This window comes from Ascaphus truei, chromosome 3 (assembly GCF_040206685.1).
Source record: "Ascaphus truei isolate aAscTru1 chromosome 3, aAscTru1.hap1, whole genome shotgun sequence".
NCBI lineage: Eukaryota > Metazoa > Chordata > Amphibia > Anura > Ascaphidae > Ascaphus > Ascaphus truei.
The window spans coordinates 368200577-368223715 of NC_134485.1; the positions used below are offsets into that span (position 1 = coordinate 368200577).

The following is a 23139-nucleotide window of genomic DNA, read 5'->3' on the forward strand; positions in this document are numbered from 1 at the left end:
ATAGAGCTACCTTGTGGCTTCAGAGAATCGATCACATACATAAATAGTGGACCTTAGGAATTAGAGGAAAAAAAGCGCATGCCTCGTAGATTAATTCCGCTATAATTCATAAATATAAAAAAGGTAAAATCATTGCGCTCACAATACTGAGGGAATATAAAAACTCATTAATAAAACCAGTTGCCATGCTTATCATCTCACTTAATACTCCTTGCGTTGGAAAGTCAGTGTAGCAGGCTGCTCCTGCTCCATGCAAGAGTCCTGGCAAGAGCTACACCATCGTGCACATCGTCAGTAATAAGGCCAGACAACAGAGAGTATATGTACAGCAGTGAACCTCAAGGATTGGAAGAATAACAGTTTGATGGTAAAACAAACTGATCACCAGAGGGAGAGAACGCCCTGTGCGTTTCGACACTGGATGTGAGTTCATCGGGGGGCTGATTTTAACTCGCCTTCTTCGTCTAATGAGGATTCTACATTATATACAAAATATTCCCCTTAAACTTCTGAAGATAGTACCTCAATATCTTCATATATCAAGGAAAGCTCAGGAACCTTCGACCCAAATACAAGTGTGCTTTTATCCTCCTTTACATACTGTATTTGTAACACATACATTTAGTTAAATTTAGTAGATTTGGTAGAATACATTAAGATTCTCTTCTGAAATCTTCTTTACACAGCCCAAACATATTTATTTTTAGATTTGTCGGGCATAGGTTGTTCACAAACCACACAAATTAAGGCCCGGATACATCAAACTGCAGTAACCTAAAAATGCGGTATTACCACCAAAAGAAGTATATTCCAAAAGCACTATTAGCCACATGCTACCCACAAGCACCTCGCTTGCCGTGTCCTGTTTTGCCTTGGGGAATTCTACTAACGTTGTCTTGTCTCCTAGTATCCTTGACCTCGGCTTCGTACCTGGACTCCCATGTTCTCTATACCTCGACCTCGGCTACGCACATCAATATTGCCCTGTTATTGAAGCTTTGTGAATAGCTGCGCATGCAATATCACTTGAAAATGGCACTTAACCAGCATTAATGCACCTATCGATTCAAGAAAAAAAGAACCTAGAGCCCTGGGAGAAATGTACTTATCGAAGTTTAGTGAATAGGTCCCTAAGGCTCTTACCTTAAAATGCCCCACAATATTTGGTATACCTATTACTGAAGTGTCAAAAGGGGAGCTACTGCCGGAGTGGGTCCCAGTGGCCGGAATAGTGAGGCAAAAGTGAAGACGTAAACAGGGTCACAAGCAGGGTTGAGGGCAGGTCGCGAAGTGGCGTTGTCATGTCACAAGCAGAGAGCAAAGTGACATCATCAGGGTTACAAGCAGAGGTCAAAGGCAGGAAGAGGAACAGGACTGGGACAGGACTCAGGGACAAAACAGGAACCGTAGCACGTACAGTTAAAACCAGTATAAACAAGCACTTGAGTAGCAGCAAGGGGACGTTTATATAGGCAGATAGAGAGGATACAAATTCAGGGCAGGAGCAACAGCACTTAAGGGGTTAGTGACCATTAGTTTGTATTTTTTTATTATGATGCTGCCAACGGAGGACAAGGACAGTGACAGGGCAGAGGGAGAGACGTGGGAGAGCTGGAGTGGATAAGAATAAGACGGAGAAGCTATTCACTTATGCATTTTTTATGAGCCGTTTGTGAGTGCGTTCTTTTTTATCTACCTATTGTTATTAAAACGTATTACGCTATGTTCCTTTCTCTCTACCTTCTTTAAGTTGTTCACGGGTTGCTGTGGCAGTACACATCCCTGTCCCCAGTGTGACGCAGCACATGTAAACTTGAATAAGAATTGATGATCCAGGGCACTACGGATTTTTCAAAGGATTTATTATGTCAGAACAGCACGATGTTTCAACCTGCTATGAGGTCTTTTTCAAGTGACTGGCATGACCAGTCACTTGAAAAAGACCTCATAGCAGGTTGAAACGTCGTGCTGTTCTGACATAATAAATCCATTAAAAGTGCTATTAGCCACATTTGGTTAATAGCACTTTTACCCATTCCTATTGTTGGTACAGAGGGTGGGTGAAGCTTGTAGTTGCCCCAGGGTGGTATTTACGCCTTGCGTGAGGGTAGCGTGAGGGGTTAACCCCTTCGTTACTTTAGCAGTTGCAACTGCTAAGGTAATGAAGGGGTTGTCTTCTACTGACACCATCCCACAAGGCCTATACACCCACCCTGGGGCAACTACAAGCTTCACCCACCCCCTGTACCAACAACGATGCAGTGCCTCCTTTTTAACCGTTTCATTACCTTAGCGGTTAGCCACTAACCTAGATAGCCTAGATTTTGCAAAGGCTTTTGACACAGTTGATCATGTTATCCTGCTTAACAAACTCCAGAGCTCTGGAATAGGGAAACATGCTTTAAACTGGTTTCAGTCCTACCTATCAGGAAGATCCCAACATGTGGCTATCTCAGGCTCTAACTCCAACCCCCTGGATATCACCTGTGGTGTCCCGCAAGGCTCTGTTCTGGGGCCCCTACTCTTCTCAGTGTTCATTAATGATCTTCCCACAGCTTGTAAGGAAGCCTCAATACACATGTATGCAGATGACACAATCCTATATGCACACAGCCATAGCCTCTCTGACCTTCAACACATACTTCAGTCTGACTTTTTGAGACCCGAAAACTGGGGATCTCCAAGGGGTCCCCGCCGGCATTCGGTATCAATCCTGTACAGAAAGAAAAGGCTTTTATGAATCTTGCAATGTCTTTAGTGCCAGGGTGTAGCTGGGGACAAAATATTGCAAGATTTTAAAGTTCGATATGCTTATCACTGTTTAGTGAATAGCTATTACTGGCATAACAAATGCGATTTGGGGCGTTTTTGGCTTGTCGGATTACTTTTTTGCTTCAGAGTGTTAAAGGTCGTTGAAAAGCCGTTATAGCACAATACTGCACTGTTATCACTGTTTAGTGAATAGCAAAGCAGGCAGTATCACGCTATAAGGGCATTTATCAAACATTAAACCACTTATCAATGTTTAGTGAATAGGCCCCTAAGACTCTTGCTTTAAAGACAGATTCACCTTTCACTGACTTCCCAACCAGGCTATACCTGTTTCCGAGTCCAAGATTTCTGCTTCAAAGTTTGATATCCATTTTCTTGTTCCCACAGTTTTTAGTATATCTATTACTGATTCTCAGCCTCCTACTTCAGAGACAAGCATTTCAGTACCTGATATAATCTGTGCCGATTCTATGGCACCCACTTAAAAGACAAGTGCACTTACTGTATTTCTGATTTCCCTGCAGTATCTGATGCATCTTTTGCTGGTTCTATGCCCTCCACTTCAAAGACAAGTTTGTCACTCACAAATTCCCTGGCATCTGCATTGATGCATCCAGACACCCAACTGCCCCAAGGTACTAGCCTCCTACTTGTGGCCATTCCAATGGCAGAAAACTATTTAGTCACCTCAACTGTCACATATAAGTGGCTATGTATAACTGGACTAGACTTTGAAAAGAGGATTGTATCTGAGCCTTTCATAGAGCCCCCTTCACTCACTGTCCTTTGACCAGATTCAACCTGTGGCAGAGCAGTCTTATGATCGTTTGCATGCTGATCAGAGTAATAAAATTACTTCACTATAACTTTTGCCTTATGATTCTGACCAACCCTCTGCTTCTTACTTCGTACTCGGGAACTCCTATGGAGAAATTCGGATCCATCTTTCGGCCTCATGACGAGCTTATACAGCCTGTGACCGAGTCTCCAGCTTTGCTACCACTCTGCATGTCCAAGTATTCCGACTTTCGACTGAGCAGCAAGTCTTAGGGGGCTATGCACTAAGCAGCACGTTTTTGCGCCCGCTTGGAATATTTTTGCTCAGCCGTTACAATATGCCTGATCGCCCGAGCTTCCCCCCCCCTGCTATCGCGCTTAAACATGTAAAGCGCGATAGCTGATAGAAAAAAAAGCCACCTGTAAGAACTGCATTGAGATGCTGCATCTCCATGCACGGCTCTTACAGGCGCTCGTGAAGCATAAATATACATTTTTATAATAGTGTACATGTGTAGGGGGTCTCCTGAGTTGAACTGTATTAGTTTCAGGCTCGGGGAACCCCTACTTCATGAGATAAAGGCCCCGTTATGGAGTGCCGGTATCCCCTGTGCTTTTAAAGGTCCCACGTCACGTGACTGGGGGCTTTAAACGCTACAAGGCAAATTGTGCTATGTAATGTTTTTTATTTGGGCCTGTTTTTTTAATCCTTCACCATTGGTAAATCATGCCCATATTATATGAGCATGATGTACCCACCCGCTGTATCAATGAATGGGTGAAGGGTGGGGGTAGTTGCCTGGGGAGGGTGGTTTGGCCTCCTGGGTGGGTAGTGGCAGAGGGTGGGTTAACCCCTTAATTACTATAGCGGTTATTATCCATATCTGGATAATAGTTATTTTGGCCATTACTGTACTGTATGTCTTTGGGGGGGGGGGTGTATTTATTGAAATATAGTCCATGTTTTATTTTTTTAAATACAGGAATGGCACCGCAGGCCAGCTGGGACCCACGGGGACCACTCAAGGACCCACGGGGACCACCCGGATGCCCACGGGGACCACCTGAGGACCCACGGACACCTGCGGGGAAGAACCGGGGGCCCCACAGCTGTGGGGGACCCGCAGGGACCACCCGAGGGCCCCCAGACACCTGTGGAAACCATCCGAGGGCCCCCAAACACCCATGGGAACCACCCGAGGGCCCCCAGACACCCAAGGGGATGACCCGGGGACCCCGTTGGGGCCCACGGATACCCGTGGTGACCACCGGAGACACCCGTTGGCCTGTAATATTAATCCTGTGTGTAAAGAAATAAATGTTGGTTTTATGTGGGGGCATAGGGGGTGGGTTGTGTATTGGTGTTTATTAAATATTATAATGGTTTATTGGGGACCTAAGAGGTGGGTAGTGGGGCTGTTGTGTATTTTTTTTTATTGTGGGTAGCGGGGGTGGGTGAAGGGGGTATTGTCCCAAAGGATGGGTGTTTAGGCCTACCGGGTGGGTAGTTGGGGAGGGTGGATTAACCCCTTAATTACTATAGCGTTTACTAACCGCTAAGGTGATTAAGGGGTTAGGGGACATTAGATTGTCTTTTTTTATTGTTCTGTGTTGTTTGTAGCAACGGAGGACATGGACGGTGATGAGGATGAGGACGGCCTTCATCGTGGCAGTCTGGCAGGGGTGATTGCAAGATTTATTTACTTTATTTATGCTGCTTAATGTTGTATTTTAATGGGCAAATGCACTATTATTCATATCTGGATAATAGTAATTTTGCCCATTACTGTACTGTATGTGTTGGGGAGTGGGGGTGTATTTATTTTAAAGTATTGTTTATTTATTGTGGGGCACACGATTAGTACCGCAGGCCAGCGGGGATCCCCGGATTCCCGCAGGGATCACCCTAAGGGCCCCGGACTCCCGCAGGGATCACCTGGGGACTCCCGTGGGGATCAGCTGGCCTGTTGTATTAATGGTGTCCTTGGAAAAAGGTAAACAAAGATTTTCGACAAAACAAAGACTTATCCCTGTTTAGTGAATCCCGCTGACTGGCAAAAAACGGCGCATTTTGCCGGTTTTTGCCTTATCGGACGTGCTTATCTCACAGGGCTGAAAAAATGACTTTTAAGGCCGATAATGCGCTGTTATCACTGCTTAGTGAATCGAGCAGCAGACTGTATCGGCCTTAAAAGCCTCTTTGCGCTATTAAAGCAGTTATCACTGCTTAGTGCATCGCACCCACAGTGAGCACCCACATCAGAACTCTGAAGAACCTTCTTCTAGAACATAAGGGGCTGCTATACACCATACATCACATGATGGGAAGGGGGAGAGTAACCTGAGTTAGCACACAGAGTTAACCTATTAAGGCAATCAACCCTGTACAACCCTAGTAGTCCCAAAGAGGGGGCTAAATAGGGTAATCTTGACCATCCACCTTTATGACACAAGGTTTCCCTTCAATTCAACAGCAATGCTCTATTTACATAGGTCCTGTCTCTGTTTCACCTTGGAGTGGGAAGGACAGACTTGATAGGCCAAGAGATAATGCTGACTATGTCACCTCAATGGGACCAAGGTCACTTCTGACTGTTAGAAGTTTCTATTATTCTCTATACATCACATAGTACAAGTCAGACCAGAAAGATCTGGTTCATTTCAATTAGTTTCCTTTGAAATGTATGAAGAAAACAATCCTGTCCTTAGACTGTAGATAATTCAGACTTACAATACCAACAGTAGATGAGGTACCATAAAGTGTTTAAAACAAGGAATGGTAGTTTCATCTTTCTTCGCATGAGCTGGGACCAACCCAGAAAGAAATCCCCAAAGAAATCTGCATATGGTTGAAGAGGCTGGTCTTCTTGATACACGCAGACAAACTTTGCTTTTTAGATGTTTCCTGTCCAGTTACATAACCGCCTGGATTTTCTCATCATGTCACCTGATTTTACACATCATTTTCACAATGGCTCAGCCGTGAACTCACATTATTTTGAAACGTTACCTCATGCTGAAAGGAAAAGTACAGCCTACTATTAATTTCTAATTAAATAGATAATTTATCTAGTAAGAACAGGGTGCGTTAGACAGTGATGACAAACCTTTTGAGCAAAGAGTGCCAAAAATTAAGCTTACCTTGAGGTATTTTGACAGAAGAGTTTATTTGCCTTGTTTTCTTGTGCAATAGTTGCTCCGGCATGGTTTCTGCAAATCCGTGACCCTGGGTCTATCAGTAGTATGATGAAATGCAATGCATGCTGAGCTAGTTTACTCATTGAGGTGGTTCATGTGCATAGGTTAAGCCAAATATTGGTCACCAATCAGAGCCTTGAGAAAGCGCGCATGCGCTGAACGTACATCGGCATGTTGAGGCACTGAACAAATAGTAGAAAGGATGTCAGTAATATACTTTTGCGATTATACGAGGAAAGTGGTTCCTGTCACCACATTATAGAATTACAACTCTCATACATCCAAGCTCTGTCACTGTTCATTTTTAGATGTTGTTTCTTTTTAATTTGTATGTCGGTTGCCCGGAGGGTCTGAGGATAAAGGTCGTTTGAGGCCTGTAGCATACCTCCAATAGACTAGGAGGCCAGTCATTTGAATTAACATAGTATCAGGCGGCTGATACTTTGTAACTAATTGTCAAGTCTACATCCATATACTATATGCTGACACTTATGTATCGCTCATGCTGTCACTTCAGTAAAAATACTGCTGAAAGATTGCATGCAATATCCAGGTCTGACAACTTATTTCACTGACCAGATTTGGGATATTATTTCAGTCTCCAGCACTGCAAGGTAATATACTTTAAATGGTGGCAAAATATCATATAGTTATCAAAGTTTAATCTATCCACCTACAAACATCCTGAGATCTGGACACAGACCTCATCCAACCTTAACTACTGCAAGGTGTTATACCTGTGTGAGTGGTATTGTAATATATACTGATGTACGGTCCATCCACACTTGGACACCGCACAACCTAGGATTCACAAAGGTGTGCCTGATCACCCAAAGAAGCACAGTCAGCATATGGGGTTGTTCCTACTGTAACCCCTCCATTAACTACCTCAGACTATCCTGTTACTGCTGAGGCGGGGGCTTGAGTTCTACTCCCTTTTAGTGCTGCGTGTATTTACCAGCTGAACATGTGATCATATGTCAGACAAACCGGGCACAACACCAGGGTAGTTATAATAATTTTATGAACAATAGAACAGGTATAAACACAACTCTTTAAACCATCACGTGACCCTCGCTGGTTGTGGATCACCACAGCACAATTGTTACACTTGCAGTAAACCCCCAGCTCTGCACAATTCTTAGTATTGGAGAGTCTTATGTTACCCCTGACAACCCTGTGTCATAGAGAATCCTGGTATATGTGCTAGCACATAACGTTGGAGCTCATGGTGGTTAGTGTGGTACCGTGGCAGGCCTGTGTTTCGCAAAAGCTTCAGTACCCCTTATACTTGTCTTGGTGATGAAGATCCTCTTTGTAGTTACTCACTGTTTCCTAAGACTGTGATTATACCAAAAATCGCCCGTGGTGTCTCCTGTAGAGACACCACACCGCTCAAAAACAAGTGTTATACATACCTGAAAACTGCTTATACCAAATTCAACTGTCTCCCCGCTTGCTACTGCAAAGCAGGAGACAGTTGAGGAGACAGGCAAATTTGTTTTCAAACAGCGACAGCCACGTCACATGACGCAGCCGTCCAATCACAGTGAAGTTCAGTACACCAATCATGTTCCTCCAAAATCTAACCAATGAAAATCCTAGAAAAAATTTACCTCAGGATTTTATACAAAATACAGTTTCTTTATTGAAAAGCCTTTATAGGAAATACCTTGAAGAACATACCATACACATTGAAGAACATAGATAATTGACTGACTTAATTAATTATTTAAAAAAATAAAAAAGTAATTAATTAAATTATTTTTAATTATCATTTGTTTGTGTACCTCCAAAAGTCATCATTTGTACAAACGGATTTTCCATGAACCACAGCCACATCATGTTCTCTTGATTCTCCATGTTTGTTTTGCTGAATCCTGTGAGGAATTGGGGAACAGGAAGTGTGGTACAGGAAGTGAAATCTGAGCATGTCTCCCCTGCAGTCGCTTGCTAAATCTCTTGTGCATGTGCACATGTAGCTCTGCAGCGTCACTACTTATAAGCCACAGATAAGCGCTGCTACACTGAAGCTCTTGGTATAATCATAGCCTAAGGCCCCGCTCACACTGCGCACTACACGACGTGCGCGTGCTTACATGCGCGCACACGTTCCTCATAGTTTCCCATTTGCCAATGGTAGTGTTCAGTCTTGAAACTACCAGTGGCGGCGAAGTACAGCGTTGACGCGGCTGCACTAGCGGGAGACATGTGAACCTGTGATTTCTGGCTGCAGCAGCATGACGTGTATTTCAGCAGCCAATCAATGTAACGTAAACATTGAAAGGCCCAACCCATGTCTGCACGAGAGCACAAAATAAACTTTCTCACATTGTGTATTCATTTCATTGTGAAAGCAGCAATTGTGAATTGTTTAAGACGATTTATTATTGTCACTATTTATATACATACATAGTATTATTATAGTTACTACAGTTTATAACTATATATATTTTATAGCTGTCTAAATATCGTTTTTTTTTATTTTGAAAAAAATTCATATTGACTGTAATATTTTTTTTTTACAATGGATAATTCTGCTACCGAGCAACTGATATCGGAGATATATCAGCGTGATGCGTTGTGGAACCAGCGCAGTCGTGCTTACCATGATCGTTACGTTAATGACAAATTGTGGCGAGAGATTGCAGAGATTTTGTCCATGCCAAGTAAGTCTATATTTTATTGATTGATTATATATATAAAGTGTTGACTGTTGACTTTTACAAAAATACACAATGGTAAAAGATGCACAATACTTTATAGCAATATACCTTGAAATACATATCAAAATCACATTTACCCAGGGGGTGGTCTCTGGTGTGGCTGGTGGGTGCATGAGGTGGGTGGGGTGGGGTGTGGTGGACACTAGGTGTGGGCTGTGGCGTGCCACAGGGCCCCCCGCATTCACCCATCATTCTGACTCAGATTAAACATGGTGTAATCTCAACTGTGAAATGTAAGGTAAATTAAATACTGCGTTCATAACAAAGAATACATCTTCTCAAATGTATTTCTGTCAAATAGTGTTCAACCGTGTCCTTTATGTAATATTTTATTTTTTGTTATCTTTGTTGTAGTTAACAGTTTGAAGTCCAGGTGGAAGAATCTGCGTGTTTCTTTCCGGCGCGAATTGAAAAAGATCAGGCCAGTGCGTTCTGGTGATGCAGGACCCAGCAGCATGAATCGCCCATCTTCCTGGCCTTTTTTTTCCCAGCATGATTATTCCTTAAGGAACAGATGACGCCAGCAGTCACAGATTCAAACCTTGAGCGATCATCACCGTCACCACCGCCCCAAACTCAGATTACGGTCTATTCACCATCTTTGTCTAGCCCTTCAAGTTCTTCCCAGGGCATTGAAGATGCTTTTGAAGTGGATCAGGATTCCATTATGTATTCTCAGACATCCTTGGACACGAGTACTGGGGGTGAGGTGTCTGACGCTGTATGTGAAATCTTCTCCTCCAGCGCGCCAACGGCAAAGAAGAAGAAAGTTTCAAGCAATTTTAACAAGGAAATGCTCGCCAAACAAGATGAAAATCATGGAAAATGTGTTCAAAGGCCCATTAGATTCCAACATGGATTTTGTTAAAAGCCTAGTACCATTTATGAAAACCCTGTCTCCTGCAAGAAATTTGCGACTCAGACAGGAACTGCAAGCATATGTCTTGATGGCAGTAGAAGAGGAGGAGGAGTTTTTGAAACCCCTGTAATTTGTGTATTTTGAAGAACACCTAGTTAAAAAGTTTGAATTGTTTTGTGTGAGTGTAAAGTTCAACATTTGCATTCTAATTTGTTTTGCGTTAATAAAGTCTTTTATATTTTGCATTACTTGTATGTGCAATTTATTTTACATAACGTGTTCAATATGTAAACATTGAACTCAATAGTATACATAATAATTTTTCTGTGTGTGTCAGTCAGTCAACCGGCCTGTGTGTCCGTCAGTCTCTGTGTGTATCACTCAGTCGGTCTGTGTGTCTGTCAGTCTGTGTGTGTTCGTCAGTGTGTGTGTGTCCGTCAGTCAGTCGGTATGTGTGTCTGTCAGTCTTTGTGTGTGTCAGTCAGTATGTCTGTGAGTCTGCGTGTTTGTGTGTGTTTCAGTATGTGTGTGTGTCACTCACTGTCTTTCCTCTCCACCCACCGACGTATTTGATGGGCTCTTGTGGCATCAATTACGTTTTGTTTTTTTGTTTCAACGCAACTGATTATCCTTGTCAATGTCAGATGTTAATAATATGTAGATGCCACTAAAAAAGACTTTATTTACAATACAGTATATAAATAATACAACAGTTTTATTACATATTTTCAATCTTTTTTTAAAGCAATTGGAGTAGTACAGTTTAGTCAATCACATATGTCAAACAGATTCAACAGAAGAACATTTAGAAGGACGACGTTCCTATTAAGTGATTTAAAGAAACCGAAATTCCCTAACATTCTTACATTCTCATAACTCTTGTTACAGAGACTCATAAACAGACTACCTGTAATATACCTAAATACTAGTTTGCCATGGTACAGCGCCATCACCATTAAAATAATCTTTAAAAGAATTGCGCACGTTTTTAGCCATACCACTAGTTGAATTATTTACCCTGTTTCTGAGAAGATGGTTAGCTGAAGGAGGAGCAGTAGACGCCTTCATGACTGCCTTCCAAATCTATGTAATATACAGTAGCCACACAATTAACAATTCTCTTAGCATTTGGCACATTTGTTTCTATAGCTTTCAACAGTATTCTCCATTTCGCAGTCATGATGCCGAATTCCCACTCCCCGCACCGTCTTGCTCTGGAAAGTCTATCTTAATATATAAAATCAAAAGGTTAGTGCTATCTGCGGTGAATCTGATTGGTCCTCAGCCTCTGGCCAATCAGATTGGTGGGTCTGATGTCATCCAACTGCCACTGTCTTCCCCCTCGGCCACACACACACACACACACACACTCTCCCCCCCCATCACACTCACTCACCACCCTCCCTGGCGCTCACTCACCTCCCTCTCCGGCGCTCACTCACCTGCCTCCCAGGCGTTCACTCACCTGCCTCCCCGGCGCTCCCTCACCTCCCTCTCCGGCGCTCACTCACCTCCCTCCCCGGCGCTCACTCACCTCCCTCCCTGGCGCTCCACTCACCTCCCTCCCCGGCGCTCCACTCACCTCCCTCCCGGCGGGGGAACAGGCAGTGGCCAGGCAGCCTGCAGCTGCCTCGCGGCACCTAAGATGACGGTGCACGGAAGGACCCCCTTCCTCCCTCGCGGTGCCGAGTGCTAAGATGGCGGCGCCCGGAAGTAGAGGTAGGTGTCGCGTGTGTGTTGCTCTCCCACTACCCCCCTCCCCCCAGAGCACGCTCTCTATGGCTCAACATCCCCGAGGAGGAGGGCGGCAGGGAGTTAATACCTCCTTTGTGCCACCGGGAGTCGGCGGAGGCCACGAGTGGGGAGAGAACCAGTGGCAGCCCGAGGAGCGCGGCATGCTGGCAGGTAAGGAAATGCAGGGGGAGGAATCCATGCCTTTGACGCCCCCCCCCCTGCCTTTGACGTCCCCCCTGCCTTTGACGCCCCCCTGCCTTTGACGCCCCCCCCTGCCTTTGACGCCCCCCTGCCTTTGATGCCCCCCCTGCCTTTAACACCCCCCGCCTTTGACACCCCCCACCTGCCTTTGACGCCCCCCCTGCCTTTGACGCCCCCCCTGCCTTTGACGCCCCCCCTCCTGCCTTTGACGCCCCCCCAGCCTTTGATGCACCCCCTGCCTTTGACGCCCCCCTGCCTTTGACGCCCCCCCCTGCCTTTGACGCCCCCCTCCTGCCTTTGACGCCCCCCCTGCCTTTGACGCCCCCCCTGCCTTTGACGCCCCCCCTCCCTGCCTTTGATGCCCCCCCTGCCTTTGATGCCCCCCCTGCCTTTGATGCCTGCCCCCCCTGCCTTTGACGCCCACCCCCCTGCCTTTGACGCCCGCCCCCCCTGCCTTTGACGCCCACCCCCCCTGCCTTTGACGCCCGCCCCCCCTGCCTTTAATGCCCCCCCCTGCCTTTCACTCCCCCCCTGCCTTTCACGCCCCCCCTGCCTTTCACGCCCCCCCTGCCTTTCACGCCCTCCCTCCCTGCCTCCGGGCAACGCCGGGTATATCAGCTAGTAATGAAATATTTCTTGTTCCTTGGATATTCGTTGTCTGCTGTAGGGCTTCATGATGTATGTGAGCAAAGCGTAGGCCTCATCCGCTAACAGTACATGCGGCAACAAGATGTTTGTTGTAGTTTGTGGCAAACTTTGGTCCTGAGGCAACTCTAGGGTCTTGCTTTAATGAGTTTATACAATAATTACGCTCTGAAAACACCACCATCACTTTGTTTCCCAAAAGCTCCCACATCGATTGCTATACCTTTATATTTTGTGTCTGCTACAGCTTGCAAAACTACAGAATGAAAGTGTTTGTAATTGTAAAACATAGTGCCTGCATTTTTGGGGTTTTTAATGCGGATGTGTTTACCATCTATAGCACTAACACAATTTGGAATTTGGTGGTATAATAATCTTTGGCCACTGCACTCAAGTTTTCAACGGTGGGAAATGGCATATGTATTGCTTGTAATGCATTGTGAATAGCATCGCAGGTCTCATAAACAATTTTTCCTATGGTAGAGCTACCCATCATAAAAGAAAAAGCCAGTGCATGAAATGACGTTCCAGTAGAAAGAAACCTGTAAAAAGGAAAAACAAACAAGGTTCATGAAATTATCAAGGATTGTCTACATCATTAGTACATAGATTACATAGGTCACTGGTTTTGCACATTATTTTTTGGTTCTAAAACAAAAATAATTAAATATTTTATACAACACTACACAAATCACCATTCCCCATCTCTCTCCTCCTCAACCACCCCTTTTGTTTATCTCCCCCCCTCCTCCTCCAACTACCCCTCTATTTTGACAAGCTGTGCCACCTGTATATCTCCTATTCTCAACCCCCCTTCCCCCCAACACCTTTGGTACATAAAAATAAAATACCAGATAGATGCGTACAGATAGACACAGACAAACAAAGACAGACATACAAGTAGACACATACAGCTACAAGTACACAGGTGGACAAAGAAAGATACAATTATAGATAGGCACACACAGGTACAGATACACACACAAACTCTCCCCCTCGTATGTCACATTACGACAGATTATACTTTGAATAGATCCATAGTTTGAGCATCACATGGAATTACATTTAGCAACATATAATAATCACAACCAACCTCAATGTTAACATGAGCCTTTCTTGTGCGAGAATTGGTTCTTCAAAATTCTTCTGGATAGAGTTAATTTGGTCTTTTATTTTTGACAATATATAATCAAATGTTGCTGGTTTCATTCGCATATATTCAGAAATTTTGCATTCATGCTGACGCAAGTTCACATACAAGTGTCAAATTCTCCCATTTTAGCGCGGTTTCTATTAATGGGGTGGCGCTTAATCTGTCGTCTAGACATAAGAGCACATTTAAAGTACACATTGTCCATGCAACATAACAATGCCATCTTTACTTCACTCGGCACCTCCATCTTTGTTTTTGTTTCTATGAAGGCAGGATATGACATGTACAGGATGTAGCCTTCTGTCGGACCATCCCGTCTGCTGGGGATGATCACACATCACCCAGCAGACAGAGGCGCTCACGCTGCAACGTCAAGCCCCCAGTGTGAATGCGGCCTTAGGCTAGAGGCTGATGATCCCCTGATACTTTGCTCAAAGAGCCTGTATTCAGACTGGCCAGCCTGCTGCTGCAGCTGCTGTCTGCTGCTGCTTAGGCTAAGGCCCCGGTCACGCCGCTGTAACGCGCGCCCACGCTTTTGGCGGCGCGTTCAGCCGATTCCCCGGTCTGCAGCTCACTGCAGGAGGAGAGACCGGGGGGGGGCGTGGCGGAGGAGTGACGGAGGCGCGGCCATGACGTCACCCGGCAGGTTCGCCCTCATTGGCTGAACCGTCGGGGGGCGTGCCTAATCGCTCGACGCGAGTCCTGCTCTCAATTCTCAATTCTATTGAGAGCAGGAGTAGCTCTCACGCGAGCGCTGCGGCCCCCCCTAGCAGCGGGCCTGGCGCCATTGCGGGGAGGGCTCTCGTGCACGCTGTAGTAGGCAGCGGGGGCAAGGCCTTACTGCTGTGGCTGCTGCTCTGTCTGCTACTGCTTACTGCTACTGTGTCATGGGTGCTCACCACAAACAGGACGGGACCACGAGGCTGAGGTGGGGATGTTAGTGACCACCGACCTACAACTGCGTAACCGCGTCTGGATTGCAGAGTCGAAGTCGTGTAGCTGGGTCAGGGTAGGAGAGGTCAGAGTGGTCATAATACTCGCTGTGGTCTGGGGTTGGAGAAGTCGGATGGTCGTGGTACTCGCCGTGGTCTGGGGTTGGAGAAATCGGATAGTCGTTGTGCGTAGCCGGGGTCCAAGAATACAAAAGGTGGGGGTCCAAATACATGCCGAGGTCAAAGGTCACAGAAGGCAGAGGTCCAGGTACAGTCAGGGGTCAGGTTCATTGAGAGACAGCAGGCAGGATGCACAAGGCAAGGAAACAGCAGGTTGCTTGAGGCAAGAACAAGTCACAAAACTATGGTTGTGCTCAGCCAACTTGGAAGAGGGCTGACTAAGCATACAAGGCAAGAGATCAGTCCAGTTGCCCTGGGTATCCGAAATGAAGCAGCAGATGAACTGTTCAAGTGATTGGTTTGTCCGCTCCGTCTGACCATTAGTTTTAGGATGATAGCCGGAAGAGAAGTGAAGAGAAATCCCGACTGTTTGCAAAAGGCCCGCCAAAATGTAGAAATAAATTGAGATTCTCGATCCGACACAATAACTTGGGGAATCCCATGAAGACGGAAGACCTCCTTGACGAAAAGTTTCCATAATTTGAGGGCATTGTGTAGGCCCTTGAGGGGAATTAAATGATCCTGCTTAGAAAACTGGTCGACCACCACCAGAATGGTATTCCTGCCTTTGGATACGGGTAATTCTATGATGCAATCCATGGAAAGATGAGTTCATGGGCGATCCGGAATCAGGAGGGGTTGCAGCAACCCTGATGGCCTGTTATGGAGAGTCTTGTTTTGGGCACATGTCGAACATTTGGTGACAAATTCCTTTATGTCTTTACGTATCCCGGGCCACCAAAAGGTCAGTCCCAGGAGGTTGATAGTTCTAATTGTATCTGGGTGTCCGGAGCTTTCAGATGAGTGACCCCATTCCATCACCTTGCTGGAACTTCGAGACCCTCCAGCAGGGCCGCCAACAGAAATCATGGGGCCCGGGACAAATGAAAGGAGCAGGCCACCCCCCCCGAACCCATAGCGCACCTACCACGAAAAAATATCTTTTAGCGCGCAACTTTTACTTAACTGTTTTCTTATTGTGATACAAAAAAAACATTGCAATGCAACCTGTTTATTTTTATATTTTCAACAAAAGACATGTGACAGCCTGCCTGGGTGGGTGTGTGGGTGAATGACAGTGACTGGGTGGGTGAATGACAGTAGAATGACAGTGGGTGGGTGAATGACGGTGGGTGAATGACAATGGGTGGGGGAATGACAGTGGGTGAATGACGGTTGAATGACAGTGGGTGGGTGGGTGAATGACAGTGGGTGGGTGGGTGAATGACAGTTGGGTGAATGACAGTGGGTTTGAATGACAGTGGGTGGGCGGGTGGGTGAATGACAGTGGGTGTGAATGACAGTGGGTGGGTGGGTGAATGACAGTTGAATGACAGTGGGTGGGTGAATGACAGTGGGTGGGTTAATGTTGAAGGTGGGTGGGTGAATGACGGTTGGGAGACAGTGACTGGGTGGGTGGGAGACCGTGTCTTGGACAGTGACTTTGACAGTGACTGGGTGGGTGGGAAACAGTTACTGGGTGGGTGGGAGACAGTGGCTTGACAGTGACTGGGTGGGTGGGCATGATAGATAATGACACTAGACGGTTGACAGTGACTGGATGGGAGACAGTGACTGGGTAGACAGTGACTTGGGAGACAGTGACCTGTCAGGGACTTGACAGTGACTTAGACAGTGACTGGGTTGGTGGGTGGGAGACAGTGACTGGGTGGGTGGGTTACTTTACAGTGACTGGGTGGGTGGGAGACAGTGACTGGGTGGGTGAGAGACGGTGGGTGGGTGGATGACAGTGACTGGATGGGAGGGAGACAGTGACTGGGTGGGAGGGAGACCGTGACTGGGTGACAGTGACTGGGTGGGAGAGAGTGACTTGGTGACATTGACAGGGTGACAGTGGGTCGTGGGAGACAGTGACTGGGTGGGAGAGTGACTGGGTGACAGTGACTGGGTGGGTGGGAGACAGTGACTGAGTGACTGGGTGGGAGACAGTGACTGGGTGGGTGACAGTGACTGGGTGGGTGACAGTGACTGGGTGGGTGACAGTGGGTGACAGTGACAGTGGGTGGGTGGGGGTGACTTACCTTGACCAGGTGGGTGGAGCTTGCTGCTGGACGCTTTCCTCTCCTGCCCCCGATATCCCCGCGGCAGCTGCCCGGGACGGGAGGTGGGCTTGGGGGCGCGGGAGGTGGGCTCGGAGGGGAGGGGGCGGCACCGGAGGTGGGCTCGGGGGGAGCGCAGAAAGCTGGCTGTGGGGGAAAGCGGGGGGGAAGCAGGCCGCAAGAGGAGCTGGTCCTTCCCCCTCCGTCCCACGTTGGGAGCGGGTAGGGGAGATGCGGGCCGCACGAGGAGCTGGTCCTTCCCCCTCCGTCCCACGTTGGGAGCGGGTGGGGGAGATGCGGGCCGCACGAGGAGCTGGACCTTCCCCCTCCGTCCCACGTTGGGAGCGGGTGGGGGAGATGCGGGCCGCACGAGGACCTGGTCCTTCCCCCTCCGTCCCACGGGAGCGGGTGGGGGAGATGCGGGCCGCACGAGGAGCTGGTCCTTCCTCCTCCATCCCACATTGTGGGGGGAGGGAGCGTGAGGGGAGCAGGCCCTGCTTGCCCTGCGCATGCGCGCCGGGACTGCGGGGGAATTGCCGCCATTTTTTTTAAAACGTTTATATTTTTTTATTTATTTAATTAACTGGCGCCTGACCGCACAGGGGAGCCAGATGGTCGGGCCCCCCTGACCCACGGGGCCCGGGACACCAGTGCCCTTTCTCCCCCCGCTGTTGGCAGCCCTGCCCTCCAGAATATCAGACTGACCTTGTGCGATATCTTTTAAAGCGTCAAAAGTATTTGCGGAGATTATACAAGATGGGGGAAGTATGGTTTCTCGGTCCTCAGCCTTGTCTTGCATGAGAAATTGACGAGCGAGAGTGTCTGCCTTCATGTTTTTAAACCCTGGTAAATATGAAATAATAAAATTGAAGCGAGAGAAAAAATGTGACCATCGGGCTTGTCGCAACCCTAGGCGACGTGCACCTTCAATGTAGAGAAGGGTCTTATGGTCCATCAGACTAGTAACAGGATTTGATAAAGTCCTGTGGGACGAAACATGTCGGTGTGTGGGCTGTGTTTCTGTCCCTGTGCATTTATCCAATAAATCACCCTCAGTTTTAGCACGGAGTTGTGCCCTTCATTCATTTTTTCTACAGGATTCTCCCTGCAGACTTCTACTTCAGCTGTGCTCCTTGCTTCTCTACACTCTGGTTCTTCTGATCAGGACTGCACGCAGTGGAACTTCGCCTGGATGGATTTCGTTTCCCTATACACTCAATGGAAAGGTAATGGGCAGTAGCCCTCATTCAATGTTACCTTGGTCCCTATTTAGGGAAGTGTATATGTGAAGGGGGGTAAGCAGGGTAAACCATATCTGCGGTAGTTGCGCTGACTGACCGCTAGGTCCCATGTTCATGTCCCCCCTTGACCTAGTATTATATACATGCTGGAATTATTCATAGCAGTTCCCATCTACTTATATGCTGAAATACAGCTTGTGAGTCTATACACTTGTATGAGCGTCAATCTTTACGTTTATTCATGTTTTTAAACCCTGGTAAATATGAAATAATAAAATTGAAGCGAGAAAAAAAATGTGACCATCGGGCTTGTCGCAACCCTAGGCGACGTGCACCTTCAATGTAGAGAAGGGTCTTATGGTCCATCAGACTAGTAACAGGATTTTCAGTGCCCTCGAGCAAATGTCTCCATTCCCCCAAGGCCATTTTGATGGCCAATAGTTCTTGGTTGCCAACGTCATAGTTCTGTTCGGCGGGTGAGAACTTCTTGGAAAAGAAGGCATAAGGGTATAGTTTGGCTTGTGGAGTCTTCCTTTGGGACAACACTGATCCGGCTCCGACATCAGAAGCATCCACCTCAAGGGTAAAGGGCAACCCCGGATCAGGATGCACAAGCATGGGGGCTGATAAAAAGGCTGTTTCAGCTTCTCAAAAGCGTGGATGGCTGCAGGAGGCCACAGTGCTGGGTCGGCTCCTTTCTGCGTCAATGGGCGCTACTACCACCGAAAAGTTCTGTATGAACCTCCGATAGTAATTGGCGAAGCCTAGGGACCGTTGTATGGCTTTCAGGGTTGCGTGAAGAGGCCAATCTATAACCTCTTTCATTTAGGCTAGGTCCATGGCCAGACCTGTGTCAGAAATGATGTAGTCTAGAAAGGACATTGTGGTCTGGTGAAACTGACACTTCTCCAATTTTGTGAATAGGTGATTCTCCCACAGACGTTGTAGTACCTGTTTGACGTGGCCAGGATGCTCGTGTGCCGTCTTGGAGAAGATTAGTATATCATCTAAATAGACAATGACGTACTGATCGAGAAGATCCCTAAAAACCTTGTTAACAAAGTCCGGTAATACTGCGGGGCATTACAAAGGTCGAACGGCATGACAAGGCATTCGTAATGTCCATCCCAGGTGTTAAACAATGTGTTCCACTCATCAACCTGTCGAATTCTTATCAGGTTGTAAGCTCCTCGTAAGTATAGTTTGGTGAAAATGGTGGAACCCTGGAATCTGTCGAAAATTTCGGTAATAAGTGGTAAAGGGTACCGGTTATTAATTGTGATTTTATTAAGTCCCCGATAATCAATGCATGGTCTGAGAGATCCATCTTTTTTCTTAACAAAGAAAAACCCTGCACCTGCAGGGGATGAAGACTTCCAGATAAAACCCCTTTGTACATTCTCTTGGATGTATTCTTTCATGGCTTTGGTCTCTGGAAGTGACAATGGGTAGGAACATCCTTGCCGTGGTGCTGAGCCGGGCAGTAGATCAATGGGACAGTCGAATGGCCGTTGGGGTGGCAACACCTCGGATTGAGCATTATTGAATACGTCCTGAAATTCAGAGTAAATTGTAGGTAGAAGAGCAGTTACCTGGTTGGGTACTGAGGCCCCGCATAGGCCTTTGGATGGCACGGAGCAGTTCTGCAGGCAGTGAGGACTCCATTGGAAAGGTTGTGTTTCTGTCCAGTCTATCCGAGGGTTATGTAATTGAAGCCACGGGAGTCCCAGGATGATGTCGACGGTAGGAGTATGGATGACATCCAATGAGATCCTTTCGGTATGAAGTCCTCCTGTGTGCAACTGGAATGGAACAGTTTGAAGAGAGATAAAGGCGTGTTGTAAGGGACGGCCGTCAATAGCTCCAGACCTATTGGGTGACTTTTGCGTACCAAAGGGATTTTATTTTTCTCTGCAAATCCCTGGTCAATAAAATTCCCACCTGACCCAGAGTCCAGAAAGGCCCGAGTGGAGGCCTTGAAAGTATCACCGGTAAGTGTGATGGGTATCAGAAGCATGGTTTGGCATCTTGGGAGGGGAGACAGATAGAGTTCCCAGTGTGACTCTCCTGGGTCTCACAGGAACTTTGGCGTTTCCCGACATATGGGGACAGGAAGTTACCTGGTATCAGACATTACTGCAATAAAGACAGAGTCCGGCATTACGTCTGCATTGTTTTTCACCGGGCGAAAGTTTGTTGCCTCCGAGCTGCATGGGTTCTTCCAAGTCCGTAAAAGGAGGATTAAAGGCCCCTGTGTAATGGTCGTGGAGAGATTGCATCCCTTGCTTACCATGATTTATTTCGGCCTTTCTATCCTGTAACCTCAGATCCACTCGGATGCATAGGCTGATGAGTTACTCTAGTTCTATGGGGTGTTCCAATGCGGCAAGTTCATCATTAAGGTTCTTGGACAGACCCTATGGAAGAACCAGGCGCTTACCTTAAGTGACAGAATTTCAGAAGAGCGATGAAACCAATTATTGTGGTTATTTGCTAATGATGCGGAGTTGTTCTTGCGATCCCTTTTGCTTCTACCCCTAATAAAGGGATGATCCAAAGCCCTTATAGAAACGTATATACAGCCGCGCCAGGAAATGACATCAATTCCAACTCCAGACGCGGAGGAGAGAGTGGCCGGGGACCGGTGCAAACCGCAGCCACGGGAGCACACCAGCATATTGTAATACTATGTGAGTGCATTTATTGTGGATTTTATTTATGTGCATTAAACGTTGAAGTTTTAAAGAGCACTGTTGATCCAAATACATTATTTTGCCTCACCCACGCCCCTCTCTGTAACGGGGAGGGGAAGAAGCCCAGAACGGGGGAACTGAAATAGAGACCTGCATTGAACCCCCTGCCCGCCAGCAGTAACGTACACAACACCCCTGGGAATATCTCTGACGGGGAACCTAGGTGTATACCATAAAGACAACTGCCCTGCGACTTTACTCACACTGGGCCGTGTGAGTATTTCTATATTTATATTGTAAACCACAACGACCCCTCCTGCACTCAACTGCGGAAGGGTCACCATCTACCACAAAGATACCATCTTGGGATTGGGTTTACACACGGCCGTGTAAGCATTTATTATATAGTACATATCTATTTTAATTTTTCACCGTCCCACTTACCCCCTTTACTGGGATCACTCTGTGGTAAATTGTCTGTATTTGTTTTATCTGTGCATCTACTTATCCCTCGCTCCCCCTACTTTGTTTTGTCTTGGACAGACCCTGCCAGAATGCTGCCGCTAACGCCTCATCATTCTAGCCGGTCTCTGCTGCTGTGGTCCGATATTCAACTGCATACTGGGCCACAGGACGACAGCCTTGGATTATATGAAAGAGAAATGAAGCAGCTGTTACCTTGCGTCCGGGTGTGTCGAATACTCTGCGGAATTCTTTGGTGAAGCGGGCTATGATGCAGGTGAGGTCCGGCCTTTGTTCCCAGATGGGTGAAGCCCACGTCAAGGCGTCATCAATGAGCAGGGAGATGATATAGGCTATGTTGGATCGCTGGGACAAAAACGGGAGGGCATCAATTCGAACTGTATAAAACTTTGATTGAAATATCCGCGGCAACCAAACGGTTCACTGCCACAGCGGTTGGGTGTAGGAAGTCAGGGTTCGGAGGCTGCGTTCATGGGAATGGAGATTCCGCTCGAGGCAGGTAGACCACCAGGTAGACCAATCATTTCTAGCATTGGATCTTTGGGAGATGGTGTATCTAGGTACGTGGATGTATATTTACAACCCCTGGTGACAGGTCTCCCCTCCTATATCAGAGATTCCATACATTTATTAAGTATGTTAAAAAATATCACATGGTGTCACAATTATTTTTGGGTCACATTAGATGTGTCATCTTTATATACAATTATTAGTCACCAACTGGGCATCTCAACAATTACTCACTTTCTTAATTTATCTAATGTGGCACGCCGAGTGTACCCTTGCAGAGCTGAGGTCCCACCCCCGCACAGTGGATCTGCTCGCTGAGCTACACGAGCTGCACCAGACGGCTTGGAAGCGCGAGCGGTCCCACCAAGCACCAATACCTGCAACGGAGCCTGGTTGCTGTAAAGGGAAATCCCCTTGGGAGCGATGTACTGCGGGATGAGGGGTTTTTGACATTAATCCTGCTCCTGAACCAACGTAGCGCCCCCGCTGAGAGAAGCAAGCTCCAGACTCTTCTGACAACAGTTGCTGAGTGGTAACTTGTGTGAAACACACTAAATGCACCTATTCCACTGTTTTGATGTACGCAGATTTATTACCCTGTAATTACTAATATATAGCAATACTTGCTTCACTATTTGCGCTGTTTCTTTTGTTTCCTTTTCTTAGAGTGTGGGGGTTGCTGAGCCACCCCCTGTGTTTATAGCAGCAGACGCCTCTACCAATACACGGTTATGTGATATAATTTCCTCTTATATACACCCTCACTGTGGTTATTGTGATTTATTTCTTGTTCACTTATCTATGTGGTTTAGTCACTGCACTTTATTTATATTCCATATTCTGGGTTAGATAGTAGCGCACAGTATTTTCTCTGTTTTTTTCCACCGAAGAAGCCTTCATACAACAGTCGGAAATATTAAATGATAGATTTAGAAGTAGAGGTTATTCTGACCAAGATATCTATTCTGCCTTTAT

The 23139-nt window shown here is 46.7% G+C and overlaps 1 long non-coding RNA gene across 1 annotated transcript in view; it reads right to left on the minus strand.

The window, feature by feature from the left end:
- LOC142491149 (uncharacterized) overlaps positions 1-8213 on the minus strand; it is a 28095-nt gene extending 19882 nt beyond the window's left edge. The window contains exons 1-2 of the long non-coding RNA XR_012800309.1: positions 8166-8213; positions 6691-6929 (exon numbers count right to left, since the gene is read on the minus strand). This is a non-coding gene — a long non-coding RNA (uncharacterized LOC142491149). The remainder of the gene's footprint in view (positions 1-6690; positions 6930-8165) is intronic.
- Between the last annotated feature and the right edge of the window lie 14926 nt (positions 8214-23139).